General features: G+C 32.8%; 2 long non-coding RNA genes across 2 annotated transcripts; both read right to left on the reverse strand.

The window, feature by feature from the left end:
- Window positions 1–900: 900 nt before the first annotated feature.
- Window positions 901–5,824, reverse strand: LOC127715736 (uncharacterized). Its single transcript, XR_007988632.1, has 3 exons — window positions 5,713–5,824; window positions 4,550–4,711; window positions 901–1,955 (listed from the first exon to the last, which is right to left on the reverse strand). It is a non-coding gene; the product is annotated as an uncharacterized LOC127715736 (long non-coding RNA).
- A 4,927-nt stretch (window positions 5,825–10,751) lies between these two features.
- On the reverse strand, window positions 10,752–13,358 carry LOC127715735 (uncharacterized). Its single transcript, XR_007988629.1, has 3 exons — window positions 13,168–13,358; window positions 12,357–12,506; window positions 10,752–11,192 (listed from the first exon to the last, which is right to left on the reverse strand). It is a non-coding gene; the product is annotated as an uncharacterized LOC127715735 (long non-coding RNA).
- Window positions 13,359–18,089: the final 4,731 nt, after the last annotated feature.

Raw genomic sequence — 18,089 nt, forward strand, 5'->3', positions numbered from 1 at the left:
CAGGAGCCTGTAATTCAGTGGTTGTAGTTTCTTGCTGAATATTTTTTTTGTTTTGTTTTGTTTATTGTTTTGTTCATAAATCTAGCCGTTAGTTTTCTCGTTTTGAATTGTTTGACATTTATCATTTCGGGGCCTTTTATAGCTTGTGTGCGGTATGGGTTTTGCTAATTGTTGAAGGCCGTACGGTGACATATAGTTGCTAACTTTTATGTCATTTGTCTCACTGAAAATCATTCCACATCTTCTCATTTTTTTACTATTCTCATTTTGCATATGGTGTTTCTCATCCGAAAATTGTTTATCGACTATAAAGGCAGGTTTCATTAGTTTGAAATAATTGTCTTACTTATCACTTGTTCTGTTTATTCGCTTGATATAATCCAAAATGTAGTAAACCTTTCACAATTTTTGGTTGAACGACTGAATAAAAAATCCTAGCCAAAAAACGAAAAACGACAAAAAGACAAGCAACAATACACGAAACACAACATAAAAACCAAAGACTGAGCAACACAAACCCAATCAAAAATCAAGGTGATATCCGGTGCTCCGGAATGTTATCATGCCTCACATGTGACACCCGTTAAGAATCAAAGCATTCTTTTGTTACAAAATAAGCATCGGAAATTAAGTCATATTCCGTTTTATCTTCTCTAAACATCCTATATTTATACTGTAGAATATAGTTTTTTTTTCAGGTCACGATGAACCGCCTCAACAGCCCCATGTAGCGTTCTAGTAGCGAATGGGTAAATCCAAAGACTTTAAAATTGGTAGAGATATAAGTCAGTATAATTAGTCTTGACGAAGTTGTTTGACTTGTGGATTACTACATTTAGAACTATCAAGTTTATAATCGGACTGAGTTGTCGTTCACGCGTCCACGACCACTTTGTGTTTTTGTTAGATGTATTTCTATATGATCCATCTGATGAGTTCAGCCTTTTTCAACTGATTATTTATAGTTTGTTCTTATGTTGTACTGTCACCTCACTGTCCCAGGTTAGGGGGAGGGTTGAGCGCTCACAAACATGTTTAACCCCGCCACATTATGTGTCTGTCACAAGTCAGGAGCCTGTAGTTCAGTTGTTGTCGTTGATTCATGTCATATTTGTACATCGTAAACTCTTATGTTATAAATTAGGCCGTTAGTTTTCTCATTTGAATGGTTTCATGTTTCATGTCGGGACCTTTTATAGCCGACCACACGGTATGGGTTTTTCTCATTGTTGAAGGCCGTACGGTTGCCTATAATTGCTTACATCCACTTCATATGAACCTTGGTGGATAGTTGTCTTATTGGCAATCATACCACATCTCCTTATTTCTATACTGGTACTAAAAAAGGTCATCAAAGAAAATTACACACAGTCAAAACATATCTCTTGTCTACAGTTAATTCATATAGGAAAAATTATGCATTATTGTCGATCTTACAACTTTCCTTTTAACCTTTATATTTTTTTATCATGAATGCAAGACATTTATTGATTTATCCAGGTTCGATTAATTAGAGATTGGACAATATGACTTATTCCAAAAATGTTCACATCTCACACTTTTGTCATTAACAAATAAATCAACAAACATTCGGATCCATCCGTGGATTTCGGATCGGGATACCTCGTGTGATAGAGAAATGATAAAATTGTTTTAGTAGAAGTTTTGCGCATATACAATAAACATCTGACAAAAGAATGCCATAACTAGAATGACTACACTTGGGAACATTTCATTCTGTCCATTTGGTGATGGTCCCTGTATGCAGATTTGGCCATCAATTCCTTTAAATGCTCCCAATCCAATACCATGTCTTACTAAATCCGTCACTCTTGCTAAAAATGCATCCAAAAAACCTGACCTATCGCTTCCAACATTGGTTATGATAACATTATTGCAGGTTATTAGACCACTCACTGAACAGTATTGAAACTTCACGGTAATATTCTGAGTGACTGCAAAGGAAATTTTTATGTTATATTAAAAAAACTGATTAACAATCACCTGTAGTTTGAATATAAATATTATTACCATGCTTTCCTAGATATAAAAGAAATCAACCCAAAACAGTCCTTCAGGATGGTGAGCCATTGTTTCAATTGATTAAAGAAAAAAACAGACATGTTCATCAACTTTTTTGTGAGTAAACTTCAACATTTTAGTATACTATAACACAACTTTCAATTTTTCGCATTTTAATCTCCTTTCCCTTATAGAACTCCCGTTTCTATAATAGTTTGAATTCAGGATACAAAGTATGAAGATACCTTTGCAGATTTTTTTATAAGTTTGTTCATTTTTTTTCTCCAAAACATGAAGATTTTCTTATCAAAATACTGAAAACCCTTTTTAAAATGGTGTCTATCACTAGTCATTCCATAAACAGTATTGTGTTGTGACCCTCTTCGACAGAAATGGTACTTTCGAATGCCCAACTATCTGTAATACTTTTACCACTAAAACTACTACTGTTTCGACTTCTACATTTACAACTTATAGAACAGCTACTGCAAGATACTGTTTCTACTACTAAAACTTGTCTGTTTTTGTTTTGACCCGGTCCAATGTTTTAGAGAAGAATATCGAGTTACCCTTGTGTGGGTTCTTGGCCTAATGGTTAATACCGATGGCTGCATCCGGAGCTGAAGGTAAGGGGTTCAATCCTCACTCGGGGCGCTGGCAATTTCAATGCATTAGATTTTCACCCTCTCACACACATCTCTGGTACCCAGACCAAAGTCTAAACTAGAATGAGTACTTTTGGGGGCCTCAGTTGGGACCAATTTCAAAATATCTCTTCGGTTTGTCGGTTTCCGCCGAGGAGTGCGGTGGTTTTCTCCGAGGACTTCGGCTTCTTCCACCGTATTAACAGACTTCCCGGTGTCCAACACTTCCTTGGTGTCGGGTTGGAGATTTTTAATGGTGGTTGGTTGTAGTTTATTGACACATCTCCATTAACTCATTGGGGATTCTTCTGCATCCTCCCTGCTCTCTATGTGTGCTTCGAATAGCTTCGAATAACGGAGGAATTAACGTACTTCAAACATACCCCATAATAAAAATTTACGAAAAAATGGTAACCATTTTGGACAATATGCCCGCTGCTCTTCATCATTCTAAGGCAATATTTATTGAACATTTTTTTCATCTTTCATTATATTAATCAGGAGTTCTGGTATGATTGCCAATGATACAACTATCCACATGACGCGTCGCCAGTAATTCTTCATTACATTGGCGACCGTCAAATCCCAATCTAATTAAAATATAGATCTCGGATTTCGTTATACTACGTTATACTACCTCGTATGTAGTATAACGTAGTATAACGAAATCCGAGATCTATATTTTAATTAGATTGGTCAAATCCCTAATTGACGGTGGCGACTCTTTAACTAGAATAATGCTATTACATTGTACTTAATTCAAATAATTTAGAAAAAGAAATTAACGAACTTTTTATGCAGATTTTAGCTGCTATGATTTTAAGTTAACGGTTTCAACAAATCTAAAAATAAATAGAATAAGATTAATAACAAATAAAATATGTTATTGATATCAATTCTAAGTGTATTAAGGTAGATCCCAACAGATATGAATTTTTGTTTATCATTGAATTCTTAAAAAAAATGCATACTATACTTTGCAATGACTTTGCAATGGCCTCTATAAACATTTGAGTCACAAACATGTCACCAGATTCGTTTACATTAACGCATAAAAATCACTACATTTGCGTGCAGCATTTTATTACATTTACGCGCATTAATTTTACAAGTAAACACAAAAATGTTTTAAAAAATGTCGTAATAAAACAGTTTTATTAACAATTTTTTGATATTTTTAATATGATAGAATAATCTGTTATATCAAAATGTGTGTGTTATTTACATTTCGGTCTAAATACTTATGAAAAAAAAAACAGCTTTCGAAAAATAACAATGATTCCTTCCCTCTCCTAATATTTCATAACCGCTCAATTCTTTTCTCACTTCTGCGTAAAACACACACACACACACACACACACACACACACACACACACACACCTTTTAGATTGACATATGCGGGTTTTATTTTCTGGGGTTAAAAATAATGTTTCTGTCTACACACCATGCAAATATCATATTGACCGAAATTTGTTTCAGATCTGATAAACGACACTCCATGGAAAATATTCATGGAATTTGTAAACAAGCGTATTTCTTTCATAAAGAAAGATTACCTCTTATAAAAGATTTACTGTTACACTTAAAGGATACAACCACAGAGATATAGTACAAATGATTATATGTCTCTGATACAACCGATCAAATGATCGGAATGATGTTTTTTTTTAACCTAAAATATGACAATATTAAAAACTTTTTTTTTTAAAGTAAAATAAATTTCTATATATAAATCTGATTAATCTACATACACCTGTATTATCTGTAAAATAAAAATGTGCAAATGCAATTAATTATTGCGCGCAATCGTAAAATCAATCAAGTTATCCCTTAATGCGCGCTAATGTAATGCGCCCATTACTGAAATAACCTCTTTACTAACCTCGTTCTTTTTTCAAGAGGACGATCCCATTGAATTCTCCGCATCCCAAGGCTGTACCATTACACGGTGTCGGTTGTGCTGAAGGACATGTTTCCAAAAGATTAGTTGTATTCCCCGATGCTGTATTATTGTTTAAATCAGCACACTGTTTACATTGTATATCTAAAATTTGAAAAAAACCCGGGGTATATGAGAATTTGACATATTCCATTATTTGCATGATACAATGAATAGACTATTTTCATATTACCGACTTTTGACTCCGGATTATATAATTTGTCGACTGGTTACCTTGGACATCATGGTACTCGGTCAAGTAAGAGCAACCAAAATAAGTAAAATCAAACATATAATCGGTGTAATTTGAGGGGAAAGTTTACTGTTTTCCGATGATTTTGTAGTGAAAAAAAAATGATAGGCAGGTAATTTTCCTCCAAAATTGTACCGATTGAACGCTTGGTTTAACTTCTTTAGCTTGCTCTTACCTGACTTGGTACCATGATGTCCAAGGTAACCAGTCGACAAATTATATAATCCGGAGTCAAAAGTCGGTAATATGAAAATAGTCTATTTAATTTCTGTTTTTGTTATTGTTTTCTTTATGAATCAAAGTAATGATTTTGTACATCTCTTGTCTGAAAGCAACCATGTACATGTAAGAGGTTAATGAAAAATGCATGGCTTGCTTTGCCTTCCGATGAAATTGAAGGACTTCCTCTTTTAAATCACACTAGTGATTATTTTTCATTGTGTTACCGGAAACAGATACTCTATGCATTCCATTGTCACTCTTGTTCATTTCATACAAGAGTTTATAAATCTTATAATTATCTATAATATGGTACTATACATGTAGAAAGTATTTCAAAGAATGCATATATTTTTTTTTAAATCGCTTAAGAAAAAATGCTTTAAAACAAAGGAAATCATGATAGCAAAGACAACATTTATAATAATATTCTTATTTATGTATGATATACAACATTTATAATAATATTCTTATTTATGTATGATATACAATTTTTTAAATTTGTACTAATTTTTGCATAAACTATATAAAATGTACTATTCTCCGTAACGTGTTACATACGGTAGTTTGTCAGCCCCAAACAATAACTAAAGGATGACAAAATAAAGTTGTCATACACCAGGCTGTATCTTACCGTCTTCCGCCAGTACACCACATTGCACACATGCAAGAATACTCAATATTATGTAGTACACCATTCTCTTCAAATTAAAAAGTAAAATACAGTTTGTTAAATACTTGTACAGGAAGCTTATAATCACAGGATATGTCTTGTCAATATTGTTCCTCCTTTTATTTTTGCATTTACACTTCATTTATACAAACTCGTAGTAATTGTTAAATTTTTCTAATTATAATGACCGCATACTGAAAAGATGTGTCGATATGTTAAGACAACGAATGAATATATATGCATATATATATATATGATGTGAAAAATCATTCTAAAAAATAGTGTCCATGTCTTTATCTTATGAAGGCATAGATTGAGTGAGACACTAGCTTAAGATTTGTTTTCGGTTTTTGCGGTTGGTAATCCTTTATAAATAGGTATTGATCATGAATTTCATAGTCCTGAAATAATTTTTGTCCTTTTCAAGCTTATATTTTTGTAAAGCACATGTCAACATGTATTACTAGACTAGGAAAGAGAAGATAAGGAGGACTGAAGTTAATATAAAAGAAGAGAAAGAAAAGGAAAACGGAACAGGATGAAATAGGGAAAAAAGAGGCAAAAAATACCAAAACACGGCGAAAAACCATTAATCGAAAAAAAAACAGACAACCGCCTTGATCCACGAGAAAAACAGACAACCGCCTTGATCCACGAGAAAAACAGACAACCGCCTTGATCCACGAGAAAAACAGACAACCGGCTTGATCCACGAGAAAAACAGACAACCGCCTCGATCCACGAGAAAAACAGACAACCGCCTTGATCCACGGGAAAAACAGACAATCGCCTTGATCCACGAGAAAAACAGACAACCGACTTGATTTTCGAGAAAAACAGACAACCGCCTTGATCCACGAGAAAAACAGACAACCGGCTTGATCCACGAGAAAAACAGACAACCGCCTTGATCCACGAGAAAAACAGACAACCGCCTAGATCCACGAGAAAACAGACAACCGCCTTGATCCACGAGAAAACAGACAACCGCCTTGATCCACGAGAAAACAGACAACCGCCTTGGTCCACGAGAAAAAAGAGACAACCGCCTTGATCCACGGGAAAACTGACGACGAAAGGACAAACAACAGTCTACAAAACACCATACAAATAAAAAGCCTGAGCAAGATAAATCTACCAAATACCGTGAGGGATCTTTGGTGCTCCGAAAGGGTAAGCATATCCTGCTCCGCTAGTCTAACCCGTCGTTTTCTTCTTTGCAATAAGAGATAAGTCGAATTCGGTGAGGTCAAAATCGAAGAAAAGAAGATTATGTTCGGTCATCTGTGACGCAGATATTCTACAACGGTCTTTTTATTTGTCTTTGTATAATCTTAACTTTTACTGTTTATTCCATTTTTGTTAATATCCTTTTGGCGTGGCTCGGTATTTATACATCCCGCCATTGTGTTATTGTGCTATGGTTTTTTTTTGTATTCTTGTCTTTCATTTTTGCTTAAAATGTGCTTTGTCTATAGAGTGTCTTCATGCAATTTTGTTTTTCTTTTTTGACATAGTTGTTTGTTTTTATAGTGATTAAGATAATAACACAATGTTGACTGCTGTACCCCAATCTTTGACATGTTTACCTATTATGAATGTTTGTTTTGTTCACATATTGTTGTCAATATAATGGAATTTTATGCGACTGTCATACAAGTGAGAGGTTTAGCTAGCTAAATCTGTATATATATATACAGTAGAATATCTTTTTTTCATGTCACGATGAACTGCCTCAATAGCTTCATGTAGCGCCCTTTTATCATGGCTTGTAGACAACTACATTGAGAATTAACAAGTTTAAAATCCGACTCAGTTAGTCGTCTTGGTACAAGAAAGTCACCAAAGATACCAGGCTTTCAAGACTTATTCTTCAGAACGCAAGACTTGCTCTTCTTCTACGTAAGACACATCACTGGCGCTTAAATCAATACAGCGGGAATGTAAAATGATTAAGAACGAATTCAATTAGCATTAAAAATTAAAAACTCCGAAAAGAATGCCAAGTTTGACTATGATCATTGGTATTTAGGGTAGAAAAACTTCAGTGAAATGAATTATATTAATATTCTATTAACCGTTAAATAACAAAAAAAAAAAAAAAAAACGATTGCTATAATATAACATAACCGCATAGGAGTCCTGTCTGCTTGGCTGGTGATATTCTCGAGTACCAGGCTTATAATTTAGTTGAAAGTCGAGAAGTGATTATACTGATTCACATTTACATGTTTTATAATACATGTAGTAAGTGCACCGCGACATTTAACATTCTTCCGACAATTTAATCATGTCACTTGATACACTTAAAACGCCTTTTTATACACTTAAACATTTTTTTAATACTTGTAGTTACGCTGATGCCATGATAGTTTAGATACACTTCTAAATTATTATTATTATTATTATTATTATTATTATTATTATTATTATTATTATTATTTATAGGTTTCATAACGAGTGAGAATTGGATATCGCTTGATTTTAACTTGAGTTACTTAATTTCAATATAATAAACGAGCCTCGGCGAGTTTATTATTACTATTTAAATTAAATAACGAGAGTTTATATCAAGCGATATCCAATTCTCAAGAGTTGTTAAACCTATTTCTCTTATGGTCAACACTCTCATTGTGTTAAATTAAAAATACCGCGAATCGTTAGTCTAGTCTTTTGCACATACCCGTATGACGTCATATGTCCTGTTCCGGAGTCAAATTTTAACATCAGACATTTTAAAACTTTTTGTACGCTTCAGATTTTAATAAAATTTGACAATAAGAAGATTTTCAGATAAAAAGTGTGAGTGTTTTGTATATTTTTGAAGAAATCACATATGTCCGTTGCCATGGACGAAATGTACATCGTCTTAACCTTTGAAAGTCGTCAATGATCTAACGAATAGCCAATGGAAATGTAAAATTAACGCAGTTCTCGGGGGGGGGGGGGGGGGGGGGGGGGGACGGGGAGGGGGCACTTCCTTTATACAAGGTGTTAGGACGTGCCGCTGGAAATTCCGAATAGGTCACCTTTTCAAGCTTGAAAATATGTGAATAGGTCGGGTATCAGAAATATATGATAAGGTCAATAAAGTTCCCATAACTTCTTCGTCTGTCATCTTTCTTTGTGTTCCCGGCTGTGTTTTTATCAACCAATTTTCTCTCTTTCGACACTTTGGTATTCCACTCTTACATTACACACCACATCGGCCCATGAAACCCAAACAATATGAGAAAAGATTACATTTTTAAAATCTAAATTATATGAAAAGGGTGGCGTAACAGAAACCCAGCGGCACCCCCTATCAATTAAGTATTGAAGTGGAGTGGAGTGTGATACGAGACGAGAAATATCTTTTCACGCAAGACATAGATAACAGTCCACAACCATAAGAGAATATTATTTTTATTATTATTATAATTATTATTAAGAAATTATTTTAGACTTTTACTGAAATAAATACTCGTAGAAAATAGTATTAAATATTTACACATATTGAGACAATATTTACATGTGAGCACTGTATAATTATGAACAGTTTTTTTTCAGTGAATCTGTCAATGTTACGGTTGTTCAGTATGATACATTTGTTTAGTTCGACATCCCTGAAATATCGTGAATAAATTAACCAAAGCCTTCCAAAGATCCATCTTCAATACCGAAAAGTACTAAAAACAAAACAAGAAATAATGTGATATAACTTAAACAACCGCTGACAAGAGTTTTGATTTGGGATAGACTCATAGTCATATGACGGGGTTAAGTCTAGTCTAGTTTTAGACTTTTTCTTTCACCAATTATAGAAATATCAAAGGTACATAGATTGTTAAAGATCGATTAACAAAATCAAGATATTAAGCTAGAATTCTTTAAAGTTACTTTACCTGCTTACCTTTCCTTAACACCTGAGATCACCCCCACTTTATGGCGGGATTCGTGTTAGTCAAGTTTTTAAATTTCTATGTTGTGTTTTGTGTTCAGTTGTTTGTCTTTTCTTCGTTTTTCTTTTTTTGCCATGGCATTGTCAGTGTGTTTTCGACTTATGAGTTTGGATGTCCCTATGGTATTTTTTTGCCTCTCTTTTATATTACAGACGACAGAGTTGACAAATCAAATCGTAAAAAGGGTTCCCCGGAATCCGGATGTTACTCCCCTGCGATTGCTATACTTATAATGTAAAAGTGTAATGTTGACTGCCAAAAACTAAGTCCATTTATCAGTAATATACCGGAAAATAAAAACAAATGAATTTGTTTTCTTTTAATTGCTATTTATTGACCATGAAAAAGCAAATGTCAAAGTTTCGTAACATTCCATGAAGGCTTACCAAAGTTATCGATGTCTTAAAAGTGTAGTCTCTAACTATATGTAAATGATAACTGCAAAACACTAATTTCACCGACGACGACGGAATATAGGTTACTATGTCTCGTTTTCGCAAATTTCGTCGCAGATTCCTCAAAAACACAATTACAAGTAAAATACTCAGTAGCGGATCCCGGGGGAGGGGGTAGAGGGCGGTCACTCCCTCCTTTTGGTCGCCAAAAAAGTTTTATATCATGTTTTTCACGATTTATATGATTTTTTAGCATAAAATCTTTTTTTTTCGCCTCGCTTTGAACACTCGGTTGAATATAATCAGTTTCATGGAATTTCAAAAATCCTGGATCCGCCCCTGATACTTAATATTTCTTATCAAAGAATGCATTCTGTTTCTTAAATCAAACTCAAAGAACTTATCTGCTGATGTAGAGAACATAACGCATGCAGTCATACACTCTAATACCGTGTGGGCTATAGGTGACCTTGCTATTTAAAAAAAATATCTAAAACATACAAATATTTATCAGTCTGATTGTTTCAGTGAAGTAGATTTTGGTAGTAGACAATTATATGTCTTAACGAGGAAATAAATGTAAATTCGGGTGTCTTCCCAAGTGGAGAAACCTGAACAAGTATACAACTAGCATATATAATTCATTGGAAACAAACTAATATAATATGATATCTTAAAATACTTTAATGCTAGTGAATTCATCAATATTATCTTGCTAAAATCTAACTGTGATTTGCTTATAAATTGTTGCAAACATCAGACAAAATTATCGAATAAAGGAATAGGTTAATAAAATGTCAATGGTCTAAAGTATTTCATACAATTATCCAAGTAAGTATGAAAGATAGTGTAAAGAAGATAACATTGGGAATTAGCTTGCTATTTCCATTGAGTGCCGAGAGTCCCTGCACACATATTTGTCCAGCTACCTCCTGTGGTTGTCCTAATAGGATTCCTTTACGTCTAAGAGCTGGCAATCTTCCTATGAGTGCTTGCTGGATTCCAGATGGCTCATTTGTCAAGTCGTTAATATTTGAAACATTGTAGCAAGAACTTCGGGAATCTAATGCACAATAGCGGAATCTTACAGTGGCACTGTCTGTTGCTAGAAAAACAAAACAAAAACACATAAGAGGTTGTCTATACTCTTGAAATATAATATTATACTGCAGACTTTATACATATAATGATGTTATTAATATATTTATAATCATTGTGCTTTATCAAACGAGACTGTTTCAGACTTACTTTTATATTTTCATCAATAACAAGATATTTTAAGTATTCAATAATCTGTTTAGTAAAATGACCTTATGAAGTACTTAAGCTGAACGTGTCGTATACCACCTACTTCAGTTATCATCATGGTTAAGTTTTACATCCGAGGGTCATATTTTGATACAATACATGTACAGTGTCGAAAATGAAAAGGTTTGTAAGAGTTTTAAAAACAGGAAGAAAAGCACGTCGAGGCTTACTCCTGTTTCGAAGACCTGTACTATAATCAGATTATATTGTTTTCCACCAATATAACTATATTTGTTTATGTTACAAGTTAACACATAATAAAGCTATAACTTTGATATTACCGGTTGACGAAAATGAAGCAGTATACCGGAAGCTATTCTTTATACACTTTTTATACCGTAGCCTTTGGTGGCTAACTATGCCGTTATAGTTTTTGGGACAACACCAACATGGATGTTCATGCTTCTTTAGATGTCATTTTCAGCATAATATGTTCTGTGCATAAACGTGTAGAAGCTTGCTAACTAATAATTAACTGTTATTTTTCTTAACGCACATTAAGCTCATGAAAACTACTAAGGTGTTTAAAATTCTAAAATACTGTGTCCTATTTTTTACGGGGCAATGGACTACAAATACGTGAAACAATTTCTAACTTTACCGCGGTTCTTCGTTCTCACACCTGGTATGGCTTATAATGAGGGTAAATATACAAAGGGATAATCAAAATCAAATAGTCGAATAGAAAGCAGCTAAACCAGGAAAAAATAGACGAAAAACAACAGTCCATATAACATTAGTACTACTTGGAATTCAATAGACTGAGCGACACGAACCCCACCCAAAAAAGCCGGGGTGATCTCAGCCTTAAACATTACACAATAACTTATTATGAATGATGATATATATAATAATATAATTAGTTGCTAGACTGGTAGTTGCTAGCTAAGAACATTTGTATAATTCTATTCATATGACAGCACGTGCATACTTTGATTATATATTTGATTAATTTATTAACCTTGGCTTGTCCCAAAAGCGACAATTCCTTTGAAATCAGCACATCCTTTGGTTGAACTATCACATGAAGTTAATGGTACTGTGGTAGAGCATTCCGACAAAACTTTTCTAGACTGCAATGTTATATCAGTGCATTGTATGCATCGCATCTCTGTTTGTGTTATACAAAAGATGAAAAGTATAATAGTATTATACATTTTTTAAGAAGAAGATATGTAATTTAAACAACAACTCACGATTTCGAAAAAAATACAAAATTCACAAGAAGACTCTTGAACTTGTATCATACTACATGCATTTATACTTTGATTAATTAGATACAGAATGGAGACACATCTTGAGTCTGTCTTAATCTTTAAATAAAGGTATTATTGTTATAAGTGTATATGCAAATTTTTAAGATCGATCGATCGAGAGAGAGATTTCAAATCAACGTCTTAATCCTAAGTAAAGGTATTATTCTTATAAATGTATATATGGAAATTTTCAAGAGAGAGAGAGAGAGAGATTTCAAATCAACGTCTGAATCCTAAGTAAAGGTTTTATTCTTATAAATGTATATATGGAAATTTTCGAGAGAGAGAGATATTTAAAATCAATGTTTTAATCCTAAGTAAAGGTATTATTGTTATAAATGTATATTTGGAAATTTTCAAGAAAGAGAGAGAGATTTAAAATCAACGTCTTAATCCAAGTAAAGATATTATTGTTATAAATGAATACTAGTATATCGAAATTTTAAGAGAGAGAGAGAGAGAGAGAGATTATGTGTAAGTTAAATGAATATTTCAAACTAACGTTAAGCACCTTACCGTAAGCCTGCACTGAACTGTATTTGAAATATCCAATTGAAACAATGAACATGCAGTAAACATTCATTTTGTTTTGTACAATATTCGATATTGATAATTCTCTAATCGAAATTATTGCAGGCTATCAATGTACATGTACATTAAGATCAAGTACACATGTAAGTATATAGGAAACTTGAAAGTAGTGGTTTAAGGTTGTCTTATTCATAGGAAATGTCCTATTCAAATATCGTTACATCTTAACAGTAAAGAATAATCTAGTACTTGAATGACAATCACATGTTCTTCTGTATATTAAACAATGTGTATAGGTGTAATACCACCATTGATTTTCCCCTATTAGTCTTTGTTAAATTTGCACTTTTCAAAAAAATGTGCAGAATTTATCTTTGTTTCAAATAAAGAAATACTTGACATGAGTAAAGTTTTATCCTGTCCAGTACTATAGAAAAAATTTCACATGTTTTCTATTCTTTCTTTTTTGTGCATTTTTCTCTATTTGTTATTTTTTCCACCCTTTATTCTGCACATTTTGCCTCTTTATTCTCTATTCTGAAAACCACATTCAGACCCTCATAGATCTTTGAAAGGCTTTGATTTATAGAATCAAAATTGTCAGGGATTTCTAACTAAACAAACGGTAGTCGTAATATTTGGAGATTCACTAAAAAAAAAATAACCGAACTTGAGCGCAGCAAGTACATTTTCGACTGTTTTCCCTTTCCAGATCTTAAAGTCACAAATAGCATATATCTCACGCACTGAATTATATTGATGTGAAAAAATATGCTAAGAATTTTGCAAAACATGTCAAAACGAAATGACCCACCCAACAGTTTTAGTATAGCTTCAAATAAACTCATCATAGATACCAGGATTGAAATTGTGTACGTCAGACGCACGTTTCGTCTACAAAAGACTCATTAATGACGCTCAAATCATAAAAGGCCAAATGATATAGATAATCATGATAAAGGTAATGCGATGTTTCTTAGCATCAAACCCCGCTACATTATAATAATAGTCACTACAGCATGTCTCAATATGTGTAAAATTGTTTCAGCAGTGGTCTGAAAAGATTCAATGATGATGATTATGATAATAGTAACGTTATTTAGAAGTATATCTAAAATATCAGGACACCTGTATAACTATACTAAACAACAAAAGAAGCGCACCACCTCCGTAGATTTCTTTGGAGTAAAATTTCTATATCATAGAAAAAAACTTTGAAATGAGTCAAAATTTTGACACAATGTTTCTGGAGTCATAAATACAAAAATCCTTGAATTTGAGAATTTTCTTAAATTTCAAACAAACACATTTTCAACCCCCCCCCCCCCCCCCCCCCCAAAAAAAAAAAACCCAATAAAACATGTTGTCAAATTTGTGAAAACTAAAGTCGTGTGTGTCTTCTAAGTTAAACATGAAAACAACGACAAATTTCAGTTTCTTAATAGAATTCTTGTCTGACGAAAAATTCTAAATTGAATGATTTTAGACGTTTGATTTTTTACTTCTGTGGTTGAAAACCCAATTGTTGCCCCAAAAATGAACATTTTGGTTCTTTCTTTTCTGTAAACTTTGCATTTATTTCCAGGTGACGATTTAAATATACTGGATTTCTATAAATTTGTAGCAAAAACAAGAAATTGTGAAACTACTATATATGGTAAGATGTGATATGTTATTTGTTTTTGTTAACTATACCAGCCGTTAAAACAAAGGTTCCGTAAAATTTTCAGTTGCGGAAAGTTTACGGATTGTTAACGGATTTATTCCGCATCTAAATCGCAACGTTTACACCGTATTCACACAGCGTCCGTAAAAGTACCGTAATTTACGGAACGTTTCCGCAATACTTTTGACATCTTAATCTAATTGAATTAATGTTTTGCTAAAAATGTCTTATAATTTTCATATTTCAGTAGTATATATATGTTCCGGACCATATGAGTATTTGGACCATACGCGTATATACCCTTATGGTCCGGGTGTTTAATACGATGGACGTTGCCTTCAGCACGAACCTTCAAGGTGTCATTAATTAAGAGTTTTTAATTGTGACTTATTACATCAAATGACAAAAATTGTTACATGCTTAATGAAATAAAGTTAATTTTACTCAAATTAAAATTTAAGTTAAAGCATTTTTACATGGTCATTTTCGACTTGTCCTTACGAAACACAATATGTGTCGATTTTAACATTGGAATATGACTTCAAAAAATATTTAAATGTACTGTTTAACAAAAAGTCAACTGTTTAACTCACAAGTACTTTGGGCATTGCACCCTCACCGTTTTCCCCTTTATTTTAATGTTTTAATTTGATTTTAGTAAATATTTCTTTAATATCTTAGATTATTTTTAGTTATTTAATGATCTTTAATGTGTTCATGCCCCTGTTTATACAATCACGTAGTTTAGACGTGCTGTCCCTATATGTTTTTATGTATGAACTACTGTTTTTGTAAGTTCGTATGAATAGGAACAAAAAAACATCAATTAAGTGAAAATGGGTAAAATTTAGAAGAATTAAAAACATTAAATTATCTAAATACCGGGGAAAAAAGAAAATAATCCATTTAGAATATATTCGAAAAACACCTATATCGATGGTCCGGAACATATATATATATATATAGTCTATACTGTTGTTTCCTTTGTACTTTTTTCTAAGAAATAACATTTTCATAGTTTTTCAGCCTCTTTATTTCTTATTATGTTGAATATATTGAAACATCACTTCGAAAGTATTAAATATTTTACAGATAAAAAATACTATCTGGCCAAGAGTAATATATAATTTATAACTCTTATTTTAAGAGTCCTTTGTGTGTTGTCTTTATATTTCATTGTCAAATTTCTCCGCGATGTCTAATTTAAAGATGTGATTGTGGCTCAAAATTTAATTTGTCATAAACTATTTGTAATTCGGTAATTTTAAGTCAGATACATGAATTAATTGAGATGTGGGGTGTATGTCAATAATAAAGCAACCCAACAATAAAAATAACCTTAAGACATGTAGAGTGCAGTATACAGCCTACAACAGTAGTCAGTTATCTGTACAATATTGCAAGCTCTTAATTTGCAACATACCTTAAAGGGGCATTAGCTGTCAAATTCATGTTCGCTGATTTGACTCAAATTCTCATATATGAGTTATAACATACTAAAACGTATATCCAAATTATAAACAGTCTAAAATAAACAATTTACAATGCATTGGCTTGATAATATGTATCAGCATTTCGTGTGTATTATAGTCTAGACGCCATCTAATTATCTATCGAGGTGACCTCCGAAGACTGCCGACGGTCATATAACCCGATATAAATATAAATATAGATATAAAAAGATAGCGAACTCTTGCAATTGGATTTTTATAGGTCTGTTTGATTTCATATTATAGGTTAAAAATATATGTTAATCATCGTTTTTACCTGTATAAGAATGAGTTATAGGGGATAGAATCAGTCAATCAAATGGTTTACCCTTGTTTCACTTTCAATGTTGACATTCTTTTCCTTTTAATAACTGAACACGACTAATTCATGCGTAATCAATCTCTACATAAGGGGTTAAATTAAAGGCCACATAAATACGGATTGAATGAGGTCGAATTTACATTTGCAAGTGAATAATTTATCGTCAATGTTTCTTAGCTTATTTTGACAAAATTGAACCAAATTGGCTGCTAAAAACGAATTATTATTTCACTATTTCACATTCATCAATGATTGAACAAAAACAAATCATATTTTAATTTTTGTATATCTCGTAGCTAATGCCCCTTTAGAATAACATCAAAGTGATATCACAATATAAAATTTTATACTTGTTATTTTAAATTTAAGAAATGCGTTCGCTCCCGTCTTTTCTTCCGTATGCAGGTTGCGCATTTGGAAATGTCAAACTCTTAGCATATCCTTGTGATCAGTTGGTGATTTGATACAAAGCAAAGTTTCCTGCCAATCCTCATGGTCCAACCACGTTTCAGAACTTATATTTTTTACTCATAATTATTGAACTATTTTATAATTGGCGATTGTCCTAAGTATGCGTGAAACATATTCCGCCGAAAGTCAACCATAAAACATTTATGATATGTTATTTATTATAAAGAACTAATCACACGATTGATTGGAGAACTGTTGATGTACCACCAAAAATAGTGAAATGATAGGATTGATTGATTAATTGTTAGTGTTAAACGCAACTTTCAGTTCTCTTTGCTACATCGTCGCGGATATTTCTTATCGGTGGAGAAAGCCGCAGTTCCATGAGAGAACAACCGACTTTCGGCAGGAAAATTGGTAATCTCAGAGTAGAACGTACCTGTCCCATGCGGGGTTCGAACTCATAGTTTTGACAGGCTTATGATACTGTAGATGAACGACTTAAACTACTCTGCCACCGAGGCTCATGAAATGATAGGATTGAATAAGAATAGATAAAGATCTGTATTGCTGTTTCCCATCATGGCACTTGCTTGAAAGTATTCAATGATGAAATAAATATCTGACATCAGAGTCATGAATGTCTCCTACGGAAGCCAGTTAGTGTCAGGGTGTAGTTTTATTTTTAAGTCGTTATAACGACTTAGCTAACTTGTTATAACGAATTAGCTAACTCGTTGTAACGCGTTAGCTTACATAACTTGTTATAACGACTTAGTCACTCGTTATAACAACTTGGCTAACTCGTTAAAACGACTTAGCTTACTTGTTATAACGACATAGCTAACTCTTTATAAGGACTTAGCTTACATAACTTGTTACAACGACTTAGTAACTCGTTATAACAACTTAGCTTAATCGTTAAAACGACTTAATATCTTAAAATTTTAGCACTATATTACAATTTCTGAATTTAAGCATACCAAACAATGTTCCGATGGACTTGTCTGAATTTTCA

This window comes from Mytilus californianus, unplaced genomic scaffold, assembly GCF_021869535.1.
Source record: "Mytilus californianus isolate M0D057914Y unplaced genomic scaffold, xbMytCali1.0.p SCAF_9, whole genome shotgun sequence".
In the NCBI taxonomy this organism is placed as follows: Eukaryota; Metazoa; Mollusca; class Bivalvia; order Mytilida; family Mytilidae; genus Mytilus; species Mytilus californianus.